Consider the following 6,594-nt stretch of genomic DNA (forward strand, 5'->3'; position numbering starts at 1 on the left):
CAGCTTTATTTTTCAACTCCTTCACCTTCGGGGCCATTGCTTGTGATCACTTTGGATAAGATATTCGATCCTTTTGCAACTTTGGTTCCCTTGTACACCCCTTCGAGGCTGAAATTGTTGAGCGCTGTGGAAGACAAACAACCAAACCACGTGCTACGAGAAATCAAATCAAACGAACGTCGAGAGAAGGCTAAACGAACCAAATCAATACCACAAACACAAACAACCAATTTTAACGTGGTTCGACAAGTTGCCTACGTCCACGGGGCAAGAAGGGGATAGAGTTTTTCACTAATAGAGAAGAAGAGTACAAACTGAGATTACAAATCACTCAAATTCATCAATTAATCTCACCAACAAATCTCTAATTCTCTCCAAACAAAACCCTAACCAATAGCTCAGAAAATACCTCTTTTCTGTGCTCCAAATATCCCCAATTTTCTTCTTAATTCTCTCTTCTAATTGTTCCATATATATAGAAATCCTAAAATCATAAACATACTAGGAATTCTAAAATAAAAAACAAAACAGATTAGGAATCCTAATAACCTGTTACCAAAACAGATTTGGAATCATGTTATCAAAACAGATTAGGAATCCTAATAACCTGTTATCAAAACAAATTAAGAAACATATTAGGAACCTGTTATCCAATAATTCTCCACATCGGTGAAGTTTTCCTAAAACTGAGCCGACACCAATACTAATCAAACGTCTCACTTGTTGCGTCCAGTACGAAGTGGAACAAATCCACGACAACGGACTCAATCCGTAACAAGTCGAAATCCCAAACGAGAATGTGAACAAACTCCAAATATTAGTATCAACTCACCAAATAAGCTGCATCATAAATGACTATCTACGTATCCTCTTACCCAAGAAAATAAGCCTTCACATAGTTCACCCAAACGGCTTCCAAAGGCCCTCGATCTAATAGAAAAGTTTATAATTCTTCACCAATATCACCAACAAATCTGCAACTGATAGCGCTCCCAATGGCTCTAAACTAAAACAAATCAAACACCTCCATCTGAAGTGAACCAATGGCCGTATCCAAAACATGTCCACCAGCTACATTCGAATCCAAAGCCAACTCATCATCTGCATCCAAATCCAAATGATCTCCAAACCGTATCACCTCAGCTAGAATCCCAAACAATACAATATGATCCGGAGTATGTGGAGTAATCTTCACCCAATGTGAAGTAGCATCACCCTCCACTCGCTATGATATCCTAATGATCTGATCAATACTCTCCACCTGTTGAGAGTCAAATGTGATATACCTGCTCAGAACAAAATCAGAAGCTCCTAACTGATAATCAAACGAACCTCTGAATCTCAAACGTGCAATCAGATCAAATCTCACATCCTTAATGTGATCAAATACTAGGCAACCAAATATCCGACGCAACCCAAAATCTAAAGCAGCTCCACCAGATCCAAAATCTCCACACGCAGCAGTCTGCAACCTATTACCAAGATGATCCAAATATGTCGAAGCTCCAAAACCAAAACCAATGCTCGACAACCAACGTTGATCCCCCTTCAGTAAGGAACGATCCATCAAAACTGTCATCTCATCTCGTCACCCCAATGTCTCTACATCAATGAAGTATCTCAAACTGCCATGAGCTCGACACAAATACAAGAAAGAACCCCTACCAAAGCTAGAACGACGAGTTACCTTTCTGCCAATACACTTCTTCCAATTGTTATTGATTTCTAGGACTTCACACCAATGAGACCTGGTTGCAACCCACTAATACCTAGAACAATCCCTAACTGCGAAAACCAAATACCGATTACCTCCCAATGATACCTCCTTGGAAGGCCCCTAAATGCCTGACTGAACACCACCTAAAAGACCCATCGATCGATGGATAGAAGTGACAAACTCTACCTTTATCTTCTTACTCATACCAATATACTCAAAGAACTTCAATCTGCAGGTCAAAGTACTCATCAACAAACCATGCACGACATAACCAATCAAATAACACAGCCTCAACAAATGCCACGGTCTAGCCAAATTCAAAGAAGTCACCAGCTCTTTATCAAACACAGTGCTCCATATCAAATAATACAAATTATTCCTCCTAACGCCCTTTATCACAATCATGGACCCTACTATGACCTTCAAACGTGAATCGACTAATGTCACCTGATGCGGCATAAACATGTACCAAAAAGGTTGCAAGTGCACAACCGTGTCAAGTTATAGTATTTAAGATATCGATCCCACGAGGAAGGTGTTTTGTAGGAGAAAATATGAAATCGGTTCTTATGTTGTGTGCGTGATAAGTAGGAGTGATAAGTGAATGTGATTGTGAAGAGATTGAGATAGTGAAAAATGGTATGTAAATAGGTGCAAAGTGTAAGTGAGAGTGGATTTGAGTATGATCAATAAGGTGAGAAGGAAAAATGAATAAAAAAAATCAAGAATGAAGAACAAAATTCTAGAATAAAAGAAAATGCAAGAAATTAAAGATGGTGGATTCAATTATAGATATGGATAATCTAAAATTGAACCCACTTCTTAGAAAATGGTGATTCCCTAGAGGGTTCTAGCCTAAAGGCGAATCAAACAAAATAAAAATAAACAAAAAGAAAAACTAAACCCAAGAGGGTTCTAGCCTCAAGGTGAATAGTATAAGAAATTAAAATCTAACTACAAAATAAATTGCAAAATCTAAACTATAAAATATAATTGTAAGAATTAAATGCAAGAAAATAAATCTATTCTATAAGCATGAAATAAATCTAAGGCAAGAGGGTTCTAGCCTTTTGGCTATTTAACAAGAAAATAAAATCTAAACTACAAGCATAGAAATAAAGCTACACTAATAAGCAATAAAAGAGAAAAAGAAAAGAAATGCAAACCTTCAAATATTTCTCCATCTTCATCATCCAATAAAGAGAAGAAGAGAAAAATTTAAAGTGATAAAAAAGTTATTATTATTAATTACAACAAAAGTTATAATTTTAGAAGGCCTTCTCAATTAAGAGTAGCCCTCCTCTCCAAAAGGAATTACAAAAATTTTCACACCTCTAACCCCTCACTCTCTACCCCTATTTATAGTAAACATCAGTGAATGAGAGCCATTGGATCAAACTTGAGCTCCAAGACAAGCAAAATCAGCCATTGACGCGCGCTACAGTAATCTGGTATCGATGCAGGCATCGATGCAGGTATCGATGCCAGCATCGATGCCCACATCGATGCCGACATCGATGCCCACTATTTCCAAATTCTGATTTCACGGATAGCTTCGTCTCGTCGAGATAGGCGATTTTCATATATTATATGTTAAATTCCGCCTTCCGGATTAGGAGATATCGTCGTTTCTTTGTGGCCAACCATTTTGAATATGATTTCTTTTCATATTGGATTTTTGATTTTCTCCGGCTTCTACAGGCTACACGACTTCATTCTGGGCTTTTGGATAATTTGGAAATTGATTTTCCAATGTGCTTCTTTGCTTCATTTCTTCATTTAATCAATGGGTTTTTGTTGAGAGATGAGAGTTTGAGATTTATTCTTCATTAACCTGCAATTAAAAGATAAAAATAATTATTAGTGGTATATTTATTCATATAAAATAGATAATGAGGGTATAAAATTGTAACAAAATATGATTATCAAATACCCCCACACCTAAACTTTTGCTAGTCCTCTAGCAAAGAAAATAAAAAGAAAATCCTAACTCACTTTCGCAGGAATCGCGGTTGTATTTAGCGCATACAACAAGCCTTTAAACCCCTAGGTTACCCTAGTGGACGAGTTGTAGTCTCGTGAGGGTTTGCAGTGAATATACCCACAAAATTCGGTCAACTTGCCAAATTAAAGAAGTCAGTAAATAACTAAATTCACTTGATAACTTTTAGATAATCTAATTGGAGCCAGTTATCACTCAAGAAAACATTTTTATATATAACTCTAAGGTATATTTTTAAGAAAATCTTCTCATTGTAGCAATACAAAACCAAGCCAAACTTAGAAATTTAATTTAAAAGTTTTGAAAAGAACATGCTAACTCTTTGTTTTAAATAATTTTCAAGTTGCTTGATTTAAAATATTTTCCAAGACCATATATACAACTATAAAACATTTATTAGTTTTTTTTAACTCTTTCTTCCTTGGTGATTTTTTCTACTTTAACGGGCTTTCTAAGTGACCATTTAACGAGTTTTGGGCCAATGGATCCCAACCCAAATGGGCTTAGGTCATTAAGTATGGAAATACTCCTTGGGCTTAATTACTCGGTCAGCTTAGGCTTTATAAGATAGAATCACCTTGAATTAAAGAGTTTTTTTTCTTTTTGGTGCCCATTTTTCGCACTCTTCTTTTGCAATTTTTTTTTGTATATGTATATATATTTTGAAAATATGTAAATCAAGACACTTTGAAAAAAATTATTTTCAACTCTAAGTTAAGCATGCAAAAATTTCATTATTTTAAATAAAAGTCCAAGTTAAGGCTTAAGTAAAGTATACTACTTTGAAAATCATTTCTTAAGAAATTTATTTAGAGTTATCATAAAAGGTGATCTTAAGTAAATAACCAACTAGGGATTAGAAATTTTCAAATTTATCAAATAAATCAATTATTACATAACTCCATCAATTTGGCAAGTGACGATATTTTTATAATTTTTTTTAAAAAAGAAAAAGGAAAAAAAAATGTAGCTAAAAATGTAAAATAAAGAGAAAAAATAACTAATTCCCACCCCCACACCTAAATTTTGCATTGTCCTCAATGCAAACTCTATGATGCATAAAGTAAAGCAGATAAGAAGTGAAGCACTTACATTTGGTCGGCTGATAAAAATCTGCAATTACCTTTGGTCTGAGGAGGAGGAAATCAAACATTTATTCTTTTCTTTTTTTCTTTTTTTTTTTACAACTGAACAAGAAACTCTCAAATGAGAGAAGAATAAATTCTTTTTATTATTCTGAAATAAACAAAATAAACAATGTAGAATAAAATATTCAACATGAAGAGTTCAAAGTTTTGGGATCCAAAGTATTCCGAAAATTCGTCCCAGTCAACCGCGAACTTTCGAAAACTTTGGAGGGGGTTCTGTAGGCTGTCTAAAAATCACAATGGATAGCTGAGTCTCCATCGAACACTGATGATGGAAGTTACAATTTGACGACTTCCAGAAGGCTACAATTCGAAGATTTTCACATGTCAAAGAGTTAAAGCAAAGATTACAAAACGACAGTCTTTAGCAATACTCTGACAGAAAGGATTACAAATCGACGATCTCTTCAAACCAAGACGTGGAAGTCCTCCCCGCGTACCATCATCAAGACACTACACCGATTCAATCACCTACGCCGCTTCAACAGCTATAAACACGAATGCAGCTTCTTATGTGAGATGATTGATCTTGATGGCTGCGACAACAACATGACTAATATTATATTAGCAACCATTAGAGGTGCTGATGAGCAGTGTAATGATATTCGACACACTCAGTGGAGATCATGACCTGCAGTTGATAGAGCGTTATTGAGATGCCTCAATTGTCACAAATGGCTTGAATAAGACCTTCTTTACTGGTCTTTGGTGTCATCCATATATAAAGACAGAGAAATCTAAATACTACAACAATCAACAGCTAGAACGCAGCTCCAATCGCTGCCAAGCACAGCTCGAACGCAGCTCCAATCGCTGCCAAGCACAGCTCGAACGCAGCTCCATCGCTGCCCAACGCAGCTCCATCGCCTTATCAATCGCTGCCAAGCACAGCTCCAACGCAGCTCCAATCGCTGCCAAGCACAGCTCGAACGCAGCTTATCAATCGCTGCTCCATCGTTGCTCAACGCAGCTTATCAATCGCTGCCAAGCACAGCTCCAACGCAGCTCCAATCGCTGCCGAGCACAGCTCGAACGCAGCTTATCAATCGCTGCCCAACGCAGCTCATCCATCACTGCCCAACGCAGCCCGTCAGTCGCTGCCAAACGCAGCTCAATCACCGCCAGAACGCAGGTCAAGGTTCTGACTCATTCAAACGTGATCGTAACAACTTCGAAGCTGTTCTTCACCCACGATTTGAGGAGTGGCTTTAGTGGGTTGTTACACCCGACTAATGGGGTAACTAAACCCCCATTTAGGCGCGGATTATGGGGGCAGTTACACCCCTAATCCCCCTATAAATAGCAACAAACTCAACAGAGTAAGGGATCTCCTTTTTGGATTGGGGGAGATCGGATTTTTGATAATCAGGAGAAGATCTTTCGATCAGATCTTCCAGAATCAGAAAAAGGAGGATTGACTCCTTACACAGTCTGGGAAATCAACAGACGGAGGAACTCTAAACCGTCGATATTTGGCTTATTAACCGAATTATTTTCGGTTCAAACAACTCGATCATTAGAGTTTGTTACTTGTTCTGAATCCAACCGAATTATTTTCGGTTCAAACAACTCGATCATTAGAGTTTGTTACTTGTTCTGAATCCCAAAACTCATCAAGAGTTATCAACCAGACAAGGCAGTTGTTCCAGTGAGTATAAATATTCGGATCGTCAACGAGAAGCAAACTCGACGCAAACAATCGAGGGAGGCATCTCATCGCTACCAAG

The sequence above is a fragment of the Asparagus officinalis genome, chromosome 3, assembly GCF_001876935.1.
Source record: "Asparagus officinalis chromosome 3, Aspof.V1, whole genome shotgun sequence".
NCBI lineage: Eukaryota > Viridiplantae > Streptophyta > Magnoliopsida > Asparagales > Asparagaceae > Asparagus > Asparagus officinalis.